We start from the raw sequence: 14,208 nt of genomic DNA on the forward strand, positions 1-14,208 counted from the left end.
AGATGCACAGTGAGTGCTGGGGAAATGCATCCTATCCCTATTACCCCGGACCCCTCACCCCACCCCCCCCCCCCCAAGTTTATTTAAAAAAACAAACCAAAAAACTGAACTTGGCTGGCACTTTCAAGCTTTGTGAACTTGCACAGCTGACAGTAGAGCCTCAGTTTCACCTATAAAACGGGAACACGGGAACAATATTTACTTTTTGACTGTCTTAGGAAGATGTGATAATGTATCTGTGCTGGTGGACATTTCTTTAAATCCTTTGATGAGTTCTGAGATGATTACATGTTTTTAAAAAGCCGCCAAGTTGTATCTGTTTTTAACTCTGCAAAGAGAATAACTGGATTTTGCAGGATGGTGATCATTGGTGTTTTGTCTGTGGAAGATACCATTTTTCAGTATTTCCCGCAACTAAATTAACCTCCCTGGAAATAAATATTCTTCATTTTTCTGTCTTCACATTATCAAGTGTTTTTATACATAGTAGGTGCTCAGGATATCTCCAGGTAACCCACTTAAAATTATTCTTTTACAGTTTCACACATATGAAATGCACTTTGATCATACCTCCCCCACTATCTTCTCTTCCCCCCCCTTCCCACGAAGCTCCTCTCCTTCCCAACAAGCCTGCCTCCTTCCTACTTTCATGTTCAGAATTATTACTAGTTTTTTTTTTTTTTTTGTCTTTTTGAGACAGGCTCTCCCTGTAGCCCCAGCTGCCTTGGAACTCACCATGTAAACCAGGCTGGCCTTGAACTCACAGAGATCTGCCTGCTTCTGCCTCCTGGGATCAGAGGTGTGCGCCACCACTCCTGGCACTCAGAATATTTCTAAGTGGGCTGAAATAGTAACCTCATCTCCTACACTGCCTTCTTTTCTTATACATGTAACAGCCACTGTGGATTAACAAGGTAGTTATTTGGCAACCATCAGCTCCTAAATACCAGTGGCTGGATTTTCTCCTTTGGTATCAAAACACTAAGTCACACGATCATTAACTAAAACCTGGTAAAATGCTATAGAAAAAGAGAATAAAGTGTTCTAAAGTATTTGGACTATCTTCAGAATTTTAGCAGAGCCATTTTATTTACTAAGCCTCAAATGTGTGCTCATAAAATCTAGACTCATTTCCCCCTTCATACAGACACTCTTTGTCACAGCTTTAGGTCGGTCAGATTTCCCCACTGGACTTACTGTTACATGCTACTGACCTCCTACCACTCTCCCTCCATTGATAACACCTGGCTAACAGCCTTTTGCTTGTTCTCCGTGATCGTTTTTGAAAATTGAACTTCACATGCAATGCCCACTTCATACCTTGCTGTCTTTAGCATCAAGAATCTATTTTGTCTAATTAAGTCATACCTTCCCCATGCTATGCTGCTGTCTCCCACATCTATGAACACGTTCGTAGATCCTGCTCAGAATAAACGTAGTTTGTTTATTCTGCTATTTCTTTCTAAGCAGTTGTTCAGTCTTACCAACTTCACCCTTTCATGCTGTGCTGTTTTCACCTGTCACCTTATTTCACTTCCCTTACTCAGATCCAGTGGTCCAGTCATCGCAGTCATTCCTTTATAAATGTCCTTAGCTCCTCTGTGTACCCACTCGACAAAGCTTCAATTCTCTTTATAAACCCAACGCTACCTGTACCTATAGCTTAGCAGCTGAATATTTCTGGAGAAAACTACTGAAATTTTGCAACTAGCATCTGTTCCGTTGTGTTATCACACATCTGAAATTGCTGCTCAAACCTCGAGGAACTACCACTCTTCTCTGGCAAACTATGCCTTCTTGCTCCTCTGATCGCCAAAGTCTTCCCCTGCTCTAGTTCTACCCTGGTGACTGCCTCATATCTCAAAGAAAAATGCAAGCAATGAAAGAGTTGTTACCTAGCCACGTTGGTCTACCAATGCAATTCTGAAAGTACCCAGATGAATCTATTCTCGGATACAATGGGTAGAGCCCTGTTTAGGACCATCCTTGTGTGCTCTGGAGTCCACATTTTGAGGACCTAATTCTGTACATTTTCATATTGTTGGTACTTGTGCATCCTTAAATCCTTTTCTGCTGGGTCGTTTCTTTTGGCTTACAAACATCCTTTAGTACCACCTAATAACAATATCCTTCCCCCTCCCCTGTTCATTCTTCTCTAGCTATGGTTCTACTCATGTCTTCTCTCAACAAAATTTTCTCGTTAAGTTACACCCTGCCTTCCTTTTCTCAAGTGAACAGACTCCAGTCTGGCTTGCCCCACCAGGGCCACAAGAGACCTACCTCTTCAAAGCTAAAGAGTAACGTAGTATCTGTTTCTCAGCAGCATTTGATATGGGGACAGTAGCCTCATCCTAACTGTTATCATCTTAGTGGCTCTGTTGCATTACCCTACTTCAGCACCTTATCAGTATCTGATACTGTCTTAGGTTATTTGTTTGCATATTACTATGTGTCTGATTATTCTGGTTTCTGAAAGGCAGGACTTGTCTTTGTTCAGTCATAGTTCCTGCTCTTAGAATAGAGTCTGGCATGCTGAGAGTCTGGCATGCTGAGAACATAGTGCATAGATACTAACTACCTGAGGGTTCAACCTGTAAGTATTTAAACATGAATTTCAGCAGTAGAAACTATTGGATGAAATAACTGCACCTGTCTCTGTCACAATGGTCATGTGACTATCATGCCACAAACCCAGAGCAACCCTGAGAAGTGAATGAGTAAATTTAATTGGCATCAAAAAAGAACTGCACTAGTGTTTGATACATACATTGCTTAAAAAGATCCTCTGTACATGAACTGAACCATTTTCAAATTTTTTATGGATGATACAAGTAAAGAAGAGTTGGTGGGGGAGGGGAGGAGTGAACACTGTGGTCTCACATTGGTTTGCCTCCAGTGGTATTGCTTAGCAGAGTTGGCTCTTAGGTGTAGGCAAAAGTGTGCGTTGAATGAACTCCAGGCTTTTATTTTGGTTGTGCTAGCAATGTGTACACCCATGGGCTATATTTTTCTCTGGATTGAAGAATCATGGTACATGATATTTAATGAAAACATTCATAAACAGATGTTTAAAATTTAGGGACTATTTCCAAATGTAACAGTAGTATAGTGAACTTCCACCTGTCCCCCAGCTTGAAGAGTCGTCAGTTATGCATGTCCATTCACTTCCCCCATCTTAGATTTATTTTGAAGGTGATCTTAGCTACTATATCATTTCAGTCATAAATACTTCCATATGTGTCTGTAAAACAAGACCACAATTTTTAGCAACCATTCGTTGCTCCTAAGAGCAAAAATATTTTTATGTGTATGAATGTATTGCCTGTATGTATGTAAGTACACCTGTGTCGTGCAATGCCCTCGGAGGACAGAAGAGGGTGTCAGATCTCCTGGAATTGGAGTTACGGACAGTTATCTGCCATGTTTGGACAGTTATCTGCCATGTGGGTTCTGGGATTCAAACCCAGGTCTTCTGCAAGAGCAGTCAGTGCTCTTAACTGCTGAGCCATCTCTTCAGCCCCAAGAAAGTGATTCTTAATATGTAATACCCTGTCAGCATCTAAATTTTACCTGTTGTCTCATAAATGTCTTCATATAGCAAAGTCTCTGATCATTTGCTACAAGAGATTAAGTTCACTATTCATGAACATTGTCCTGTTGTGTGTTACAAACTCTACACATAACTGATTTCCTACAAAATGAAAGGAAATCCATTTACCTTAACCTCTTATTCCTTAAGAGTTACACATCATTTTGGCTTTCATTGATTAGGGCATGCCTTAAGTACAAACAAATGAAAAACCTCAATACCATCCTTACAGTGTCTATCTCAAAAAACACATTTATGTTTTGATACCTTTTTATTTTCTGTGTATGAGTAAATACACCTGTGTCATGCAATGCCCATGGAAGCCAGAAGAGGGTGTCAGATCCCCTGGAACTGGAGTTATGGACTGTTGTTAGCCACCAAATTGGTGCTAACAACCCACTTGAACCCGTGTCCTCTGCAAAAGCAGCTAGTGCTCTTAACTACTGAGCTATCTCTCCAGCTCCCCCTTTTATTCTTGAGACAGTCGTAATTATAGATATAACAACCAGAGGGGTCAGCATGCTCTTGACTCAACTTCCTGCTCTCTGTCTCACTTCCTATCCAGAAAGAACTTTTCAAGATGAAGACAGAAAGTGAACTTTGAAGAGCCAAGGAAGAGGGCTGCTCTTGTAGCAGCTTCTAGGGATAGTGATGGTGGTAGTGATGGTAATACAGTGGAAACATTCATTCACTCATATATTTGGTCCTTCAATTTAATCATTCCACAAAACATTAGGTAACATGTCATATGTAAACATCAAGCGTTTATAAGGTACCTGTGTTATGTGGTGCCATGTGAAAGGGCCAAGGAAGAAGGCTGTTAAGGAAGAAGAAAATAGCAATCATAGAAGCAATACTTAATTTATTGATTGCACGTGTTTTTATTGGGCAGTAGATATAGACATGAGGGAAATGTCAGCAAAAGGGAAAAGTATGCCAGCCTTTGTAGGAAAGTTGTTTAACAAATGTAACAGCAAATCATATGGTTTGTTACAATGTGATAGTGCTATGAAAAAAAAATGGAACAGAATGAGGATGTAGAGATGCTATTTGAAACAGGACAGGGAGGATGGGCTTGACTGAGAAGGTGCTGGTTGAGCAGGGATGGAGGAGGTGAGAGAATCAATGCACAGATGCGTGGGGATGATTCTTCCATTCAGAAGTGCAGGGATTGCCAAGGCTTGAAAATTGAGTGGTATTTTGAGGGATAGTTAGGAGGCAAGCATGATGGGGAATAGGGCAGATGAGGGTAGAGGAGTAGTGAGGTCATGAGGAGACCAGGCCATTTGAGCCTTGGGTTGTTGAAAGAAATTACTTGCAGGAGAACTGGGAACCATGAGGGCATGTTGAGCAGAGGGTGGCAAGAGCTGATTTATATTTGAGTGGTCAATTTTGAGTACTGTGATGGGAATAAATTTGGGGGAGGATAAAGCAGTATAGAAAAGTTCCCTTGGCACATGAATGGAATCCAGGTGAACGATAATGACCCTGCGATAGATGGAAAGAAGCAGACTTTGGAAATAAAAAGTTATGTTAAATTTATTTTCTAAGTATGAGGCATATTGCTTATATTATTTCAAAATGGGGAAACTGAAGCTGAGAGGGGCAAGACAGGCTGCCCCTAAGCACATATCTTCTGTGTGAACCATACTTCTTAGTTCTAAGAACAGAATCTGCTCTAGATAATTTAAGTAAGGAAGGCTGTAGGAACTTGCAGAATTCTTAGGAAAGCTCAGTAGATCTTGGAACAGTGCTGAACCACACCTCGACTGAGTGTGTAAGCAACAGCAGCATAATACAGTCCCTGCTGTGGGTGGCAGGAGCGGGTGCCAGCACCATGGACTTCCTTATCTGTTTTCCAGAACACTCACTTCCAAAACAAAGTTTTGGATCTAGAGCTCTGATCGATGGAAATGTTGGTATCCTAATTTAAAATTTTCATGTACTCTGAAAAATGGGGTATATAAGAAAGGTAGGATTCATTCTTGGGGAGCTTTCAAAGTGAGGGGTATATTTGAAAGATATCAAAGTTCATTGCAGTTCATCCTTTGGTTGATCAACATCAACGTAATTCTTCCATCTCCCAGTCTTTAGCTTACACAGCATGAAACTCTCTTGTACAAAACATGCCATTCCCTCCCAAAAGGGGACCCCAAGTTCTAGTTTGTTGCAGTCAGATCTAATTTTAGGATGTTTGATATTCATCCATCTGAGCACAATCTCATTAATGCCCTGAAAACTGTAGGAAAATTGTAAAATGATCAGGAGGTAGTATAGAATGGGGAGAAGGATAATTAGCATACACATTTATACATGTGACTCCTCAAGGAGGGGGAAAGGTGAGGCCATAGCTCATCTCATGTTCCTTTTGCCCTCAGTTACAACTTTGGCTTTACCTGGCAGGTAACCCAAACCTTTATTCCTGATGGGTTTGAGCCCTTGGTAGTTAGTTCTGTATCCTCTAGATAGCTCTGGTCCTCTGTTAACATTCACATTAAGACAGTAGAGGGAAGGAAGTGCCCTCAGAGGACTGCCTAGTTTGCAAACATTTCTTCCTGCCTTTTATGTAGCAAAGCTCTATTTTGCCTTGATGCCCATTATCAGTGACCTCAGAGAATGCCAAACACCATTTCCCTTTAGTTGCTTGTTTAGTGGTGTGGTGCAAGGAACCTGAAATGATTAATTGTAATGGCAGAAACATTCCTTGGAAATATTTCTCAAGGATATTATTTCAAAAGCAATAGTCTAAAATCAGAGGACTAGAAAGAAAAGCAGGCACTTTACAAATAGAACAAAAGGTTCAAAGTACAAGTTACTGTTATTTGTAGTTCTTGGGAGACATGCCATTACATTACTGGTTAAAAGAATACCCTGCATTTATTTGGTAGCACAGTACCCAACTCTTCAAAGTGCTGTCTTTTGACCGGTACTGGAAATTTCAGGCCATCCTACCACCTGATTCATGGTGAAATTTCCACCCATCTTATCATAGATCCTGTGAGCACTGGCTTATTGCTTTTCCTTTCATTGCAAAGTGAGTTCTTTATAAACACAATTCTGGGTGGAATGTCATGATCATGATGAAACTAACACATTCACAAAGGAGAACATGCAAGGAAACCGAATCCATAGATATAACAAGTGGGCGTCCTATTCAAGACAAACTGTAGTCTTTCTACAATGAAAGGGTCTGTGTAATTGTCTCTCCAAATGGCAAACTGGCCTCCCTGGGGTTCTTCAGCAAACTGAAGGCTTAGAGTGGTGGTTTCTGTGGGCAGACTGGATTCTCAGCCATGGTGGTGGGCTGATCAGTTATGGAGGAGAGTTGGTACTGTGCACAGATCTAACGTCCCCTCCTGTTTTCAAGGCTGGGTTACAGAGTTAACAAGTACTGGAGTGGCTCCCGAGTCTTACATTACTTGAAGAAATTTCTGGCTCTTCACTTTATTTAGTGGAGGGTACAACTGAATTTAGATTTCAGGAGCCTAACAATTAGGGTCTCTCCCAGTTTGCTTGATCCCTTAAGTGTAGACTCTATTAATATTTGTCAAAATTTTAGATTAATTTGATATGATTTAATATCCTCCGCACCTTTAGTCATAGATAAGCATCAAAAATTGATTTTTTTTTGCTTGTTTTGACATATATTTCTTCCAGGGCTTGATTTTAAAAAAATTACATTTAAATTGATTTCTTTGTGTATTCATGTATGTGGATGGGGGCAATAGAATGTGTGCAGGTCAGAGGACAACTTGCAAGAATTGGTTCTTTCCTTCCACTATGTGGAACCCAGGGTCCAAATTCAGGTCATCAGGCTTATAAGTGCCTTTACCTAGTGAACCATCTTGTTGTTCCTAGGGTTTAATTTTATATGTGACCTCATATGATACCTTGATGTGATTATATAAAAAAAATACAAGAATTTAGAAAATTGGTATCTCATTAACTTTAATTCTCACCCAGTCTTGGATCTACTGCCTTAGAAGAGCACTTTACTGCTTTCCAAGACTGGTTCCTGGGCATGCTCAGTTTGCCTTAATAGTCATGTCCTCTAGTCTGGAATGCCTCCCCCTGTTTTGCTTATTTGATTTGTATACATCTCCCCAAATCTCAGCTCCTCCAGGATGGCTAGATTCATTTTGATGTTTCTCTTGCGTGGAGTCCTTCTATAGCTTCCTTGTCTTTTTGGTTGTGAGCCTGAGCCTTTAACGGCTATGCCAGCTCTCCAGCCCAATATTTTATTAATTTTTTTATTTTATGTGTGTGTGCGTATTGCATGTAGGTAGGTGCACCCGTGTCATGCAGTGCCCACGGAGGACAGAAGAGGCTGTCTGATCCCCTGGAACTGGAGTTACGGACAGTTGTTAGCTGCCCTGTGGGTGCTGGGATTTGAACCAGGGACTTCTGCAAGGACAGTCAGTGCTCTTAACCACTGGGCCATCTCTCCAGCCTGATAGCTTCCTTGTCACATGCATATATTTAAGTAATTGTTCTGCATATAAATATGTTGACTCCTAGGTGAAGTACTACCTTCTCTCAGGTACATAGGTATATGAAATGCTGAAATCTTAGCCCTAATGTGACTTATTTCATATTCAAGATAATGTCTGACTCCTCATCTTTGATTTCACTAATCCTTGTGAGACATATGCATCATCACTGGAGGGCTCTCTGTGGCAGAAGCCACTTGGAGCAAAGGATGGAAACTGACACAGAGAACTTTGTATGATTTCTCAATAAGTTCTGTTATCTTAGACACATAAATTCTATGGCTTTATTTTACCTTCTTGCTTTTAGAGCCTAGACTCTCAAAGAATAATTTCTTGGCAGTCATATTTAGAAAAGTTACTTGTGGGCCTGGAGAGATAGCTCAGTGGTTAAGAGCACTAGCTGCCCTTGCAGAGGACTCAGGTTTGATTCCCAGGACCTACATGGTGGCTAACAACCCATTTGGAACTCCAGTTCTAGGGGATGCCAACGCCTTCTTCTGACCTTTGGGCATTGCATGACACAGGTGCACTTAACATACATGAAGGCAAATAGACTCATACATGCAAATAAATAATAGTAAGATACACATAAATAAAATAATAAAATATTTTTTTAAAAAAAAGTTTACTTGTATCTTTAAAGTCTGAATATTCTAATTTAACTAGTTTGTTTGGCTTGCTGGACTTATTAGAGGAGAGCATAGTTTGGATTGCTGCCCAAATGCCAGTGCATGTCTAATTGGTACCGGTTGTTTTTAAGCTTTTGTGAACAGCATTGGAAAACATTTGCACTTTTTTTCTTGGATCTATAAATCTTGGAATGCTGTGCCTACTCAGTTGTAAGCATGCCTTTCTTACCTGTATGTTCACTTACCCAACACATATTAATTTTTTTCCCAGATACCATGCTGTATGCTGAGGTGCAGTGGTGAGCATGCCCATGCCCAGACTCTTTCTTTGTCTTCTTGCTGGTAACCTCTCCATTTTCTGGTGCTAAGAAGGCCTGTCATTCACCTACATTCCAGCAGGGGGCAGATGAAGACTGTCTATGAAATCGTTCCTGGTAACCTAGCACTTCGCATGCAGCAAATTATAGTTACTTTATCCAGCTTAAAATTGTTTAAAAAAAATTATGTGTATAAGTGTTTTGCCTGCATGTAAGTGCTCCATGTGCATACAATGCCCACAGAGCCAAGAAGGGGGGGGGGTCAGCATCTGCAACTGGAGTTATAAACGGTTGTTAGCCACCAAGTGGGTGCTGTTCTAGCAAGAACAGCCAGTGCTCTTAACACTGAACCCTCTCTTCAGCTCCTCATCGAGCTTTTGAGAGGAACTAGAATCTGGTTTTCTGTTTATGCTCATTACTTTTGTGACTTTAGTTACCTCTGGCATCAAATCTGGAAATAAAGTTTAGGCATACTTCATCTTTCAAAGACAATATTTTCTGAAATAGTTGCTAGAGGAGCTCTTTAAAGAAGGGGATTCTATGGAACTGGAGAGATGGTTCAGTGGTTAAGAGCATTGGCTGCTCTTGCAGAGGACCTGGGTTCGATTCCCAGTACCCACATGGCAGCTAACAACCGTCCTAACTCCAGTTCCAAGGGATCTGACACCCTCTTCTGACCTCTGTGGGCATTGCATGACACAGGTGCACTTACATACATACAAGCAATACACTCATACACATAAAATAATAATAATTTTAAAAATATATATTTGGTCTTTTTGAGACAGGGTCTCCCTATTGCCCCAGCTGGCCTGGAGTGCACTATATAGACCAGGCTGGCCTTGAACTCACAGAGATCTGACTGACTCTGCCTCCTGAGTGCTGGGACTAAAGGTGTGTGCTACCACACCTGGCTAAATATTTTTAAAAATAAAGACTATTAAAAGGATTTAATATTAACATTTTCCCATAAATCTGAAATTTTGTTCAGATGTTTACTTAAATTGAACTGCAGACACATTTTTATTGTTGCCGAGCGGATGGGTAAAGAAACCATTAGTCCCCTTAGCTAATCTTTTCCCCATTTCAGAAACAATAGCCTCTCCTATAGTCTTGAGTTTTATTTATTGATTGATTTATTTAATTTTATATATATGAGTGCTTTGCCTGCATGTATGTAAATATACCACCTGTGTGTAGTGCCCATAGATGCCAGAAGAGGGCTTCAGATCTCCTGGAACTAGAGTTAGAAATGGTTGGTAGCTGCCATATGGGTGCTGGGAATTGAGCTCAGATCCTTTGCAAGAGCAGCCAGTGATCTTAACTGCTGAGTCATCTCTCCAGCCTCTAGTCTCAGTTTTTGAGAGTGAATAAAGGGAAACTTTCAGAAAGCAATTATGCTGAATCCCAAGGTCACTGTGCCAGAGCTCTGGGCTCTGGCTGCTGTTCTCTAGAAAGCTAATGGTGACTGCATGGAAGGGAGGGGCTAAATCAATCTCTAGTCAGTCTGCGAGCCAATTACCTCTTGTGGCTCTATTGAGTGCTTTATCTTCCCCACAAGGCAGTAAGTTCTGTGGACAAGGTCATGCTTATCTTGTCCACCACTGACTTTCCTGTGCCTCCCACCTCACCATAAGCCAGTGCTTTGGAAGCAGCAGACAGTCCTCCCAATGACTTCATTAAAAAAGTCTAAAGAGATTAAGGAATGAGGGTAGTCCCAGACATGATTGTGTGTGTGTGTGTGTGTGTGTGTGTGAGAGAGAGAGAGAGAGAGAGAGAGCGAGAGAGAGAGAGAGAGAGAGAGAGCGAGAGAGAGAGAGAGAGAGAGAGAGCGAGAGAGAGAGAGAGAGAGAGAGAGAGAGAGAGAGAGAGAGAGACAGACAGACAGAGAGACAGAGAGACACAGAGAGAGAGCTAATCATTTTTCCCTGGTCCATCTGTATGAGGCGATGTGGAAGTGACAAGAATAGCTAGGGAACTTGCTGAAAGGCCTTCAGACTCGAACATTCAACATTGTAGATTATTCAAATTAGAATGGCCGCACTCTGCCCTGCTATCCAATTAAGAAATTCTGTAATATCCCCAAAGAGAAGTCTGTATTTTGTTACAAAGCACACTTAAATATTGAGGCAGTTATTATAACTAGACAGATCTTTTTTTTCTTTTTTTGGGAGAGAAGGAGATATTTTAAGAAACAAGGCAGAAAATAATATGACATCCATATACCTACAGCCTAAGATTGAACAAGTTCTAATGTTTTGTGTTTACCACATTATTGAAGTACCCTTCCACTGACCTCTCATCTTTCTGTGTATGTGCAAGTGAAGTCCTGACTGCCCCTTATTCCCTACTATCTTTTTCAGTAAACAACCTTGGAAGATACTGTATCTCTTCAAAGTAAAGGGCACATTTGCATATAGTCTTGGGAGATACAGTCTTGCCTTCAGGATCAAAGAGCAAGCATTCCCATTGTAGCATAATCAGTGAGCTCCAGGTTTAGTGGGAGGCTGTGTCTTAAAAAATAAGGTGGCATGGGTCTTTAATCCTAGCCATTCATTGGAAGGCAGAGATAGGTAGATCTCTGTGAGATCGAGGCTAGCCTTGTCCATATAGTGACTTCCAGGTGGACTGGGACTAGGGAGATCCTGTCAAAAAAAAAAAAAAAAAAAAGGAGGGTTGGGTGAGGGCTGGTGATATGGCTTAGCAGGTAAAGGAGATTGCTTTGAAAGCCTTACAGCCTGAGTTCAATCCCTAGAATCCACATAAAGGAGAGAACCAACTCTACAAAAGTTGTCCTCTGTCTCCAACAGATGTGTGTGGTATGTGTGCGCCCCTCATCATACACACACACGTAATAAAAATTCTTTTAAAGCCGGAGAGCAATAGAGGAAGACACCTAAAGTCAACCCCTGTCCCACCACAGAGAGAGAGAGAGAGAGAGAGAGAGAGAGAGGTAAACCCCATTTTAAATAGAAACAAACTCCAGAAAAATACTCAGAAATACATCTGATGAGGTGCATAGAAGACACACAGGAGAAAAAGCACATAAGAGCTGGAAGCAGAGGCTACTGAGTTTGAGGCCAGCCTGGACTACATAGTAAGTTTGGGGCCAACCTAGGCTATATAGCCTCAAAAAGAAAAGTCTGTTAAGGTATATAAAGTAAGATTGAATAACTGGAGATATATTTTATGTTTCTCCAATTTCAGAGTTAATTTGCAGTGTCAGTCCTTATCAGTAACCCATATTAAGGCACAAATGTAATCAAAATCGATATTTTGGGTGGAGGAAGGTAGACATAAAGATGTTAAAGTTGATATGGAAGACTACATGAGAACAGCTAAGACAGGTGACTTTCCCTAAAATTTTAGACTGAGCTGTAGGATGTAAACTGAGAACCGTGCCAGAAAGGTCAGTGGGAAGAAGAGTGTCTGGGAGTAGAATGTGGGTGTGCAAGTTGCTGAAGAGCAAAGATGACATCTTCAATCACATAGAAAAAGGGTGCTCTAGGAAATAAATTGTAGTGGCACACATGGATTTCCATTAAGATAAAAATAAAACTTGAACTCTAACATGCCTCATTAAAAAGAAATCCCAGGGACGGAGAGAACCTGGGTTTGAGTCCCAACACCCACATGGTGGCTAACAACCATCTGTAACTTCAGTTCCAGGGGAACTTGACACCTTTTGTTCTCCACAGGCATTGCATGACACAGGTGCACTTACACACATGTAGACAATACACTCATACACATAAAATAAAAATAATAAATAGAATTTAAAAAAGAAATCCCAAGTGGACTAAAAACATGAATCTAAAAATAAAAAGATAATTTGATATTAATGAAAGTTTAAGGCTTTCATGTGTCTATTCATTCCCCCCCCAGTATATTCACATTAAAATGTGAGATCAGGAGCAGGCATTCCATGTCCAGCTACAGTATTTTCATAGACTCTAGGTTGCCAAGGCCTCAGAAGGACTGGTCACAGGACCAGCATCTCATCTCATCTCGTGTGGCCCCATGGCAGCTGTGGGACTCTGGCAGCTGTTGGGTCTCTTTACTCTTGAGTCTTTTCTCAGGGTGATGGACACCATAATACCTTGCAGACATCTAAGAGCTAACTCACTGCTGCTTTATAAAGGGGCTTCTTTCGAGGGTCTGGTACATGCTATTGAATAAACGCTTATTTCCTTCCATCATTTTCAATTTTTGAATTGAAAAAAAAAATTTCAGATGTGCATGAAAACCTTCCTTCTAGCAAAATCCACTGTCTGTGCTTGGGAAGAAAACCAGTATAGAGATAGCTGTTTGGATTCTTTTGGCTCAAACTTTGTGCAGAAACCAGAGAACTTTCAACAATGACAAACCAAACTGATGATTCTACCCCTTAGGGAAGAAAATCAATAAACACGAGCTCCTTTGAGGCAGACAAATGAGAGGAACCACAAGCTCCAGGGTTTCATAGTCTCATGACAAACACCATTGCAAGTTACTTTTAGTGCCTGGACTAGGAGTCCTTTCTTACCAGGGCCCCACCGACTGTGCTTGAGTTGTCTACATCTTTTCTGGTTTTGTCCCTTTGCTCGTGTGATTTCTTTGCATTTTAGCCTGCTGTGAGCTTGGACATCTGGCTTGGTAAGTTTCCCAGCCTTCCAGAGCCAGCTAGTATCCACGGAGGGTTCTGGGAGGCCTCCTGGACTGGCCACTGATTGTTGGCCCCCAGCTCCAGCAGTAACATGCCAGCTGAAGGTTTATTTCTTTGAAACTTTTGCCTGCTTTCTGGCTCAACTGCCTCTGCTCACCCTGGAGCAGGATCTTTGCATATTTTTCCCCAGAAGTATCACTGTATTATCGATTCAGAGTTTGCTGTGGGCCAGAGGAGAGCCCTGGCATCTACTCTGGCCTTACTGAGAGTTAGCCTCTGCCCTCTTCCCTTCTCCCTGGGTCAACTGTACCCATTAATGGGTCTGTGTCTTCTTTCCAGGTATCTTTATGAAAAATTATCTTGGTGGGAAGAGAAGACATTTCAAACTCACCTCCGACTTAAGCAAAGAATTTTGTAACATCCAGGGACAATCTAGATAGCCAAGAACAACACAAAGTTCAGAGACCCGGAGGTGCTGTTGTGATGTTTGGAACTGGGGTCATCCTCTCTGGGTCTGAGGCCTGGATGATCTTTTCCC

Source organism: Nannospalax galili, unplaced genomic scaffold (assembly GCF_000622305.1).
Source record: "Nannospalax galili isolate Female #2095 unplaced genomic scaffold, S.galili_v1.0 scaffold1735, whole genome shotgun sequence".
NCBI lineage: Eukaryota > Metazoa > Chordata > Mammalia > Rodentia > Spalacidae > Nannospalax > Nannospalax galili.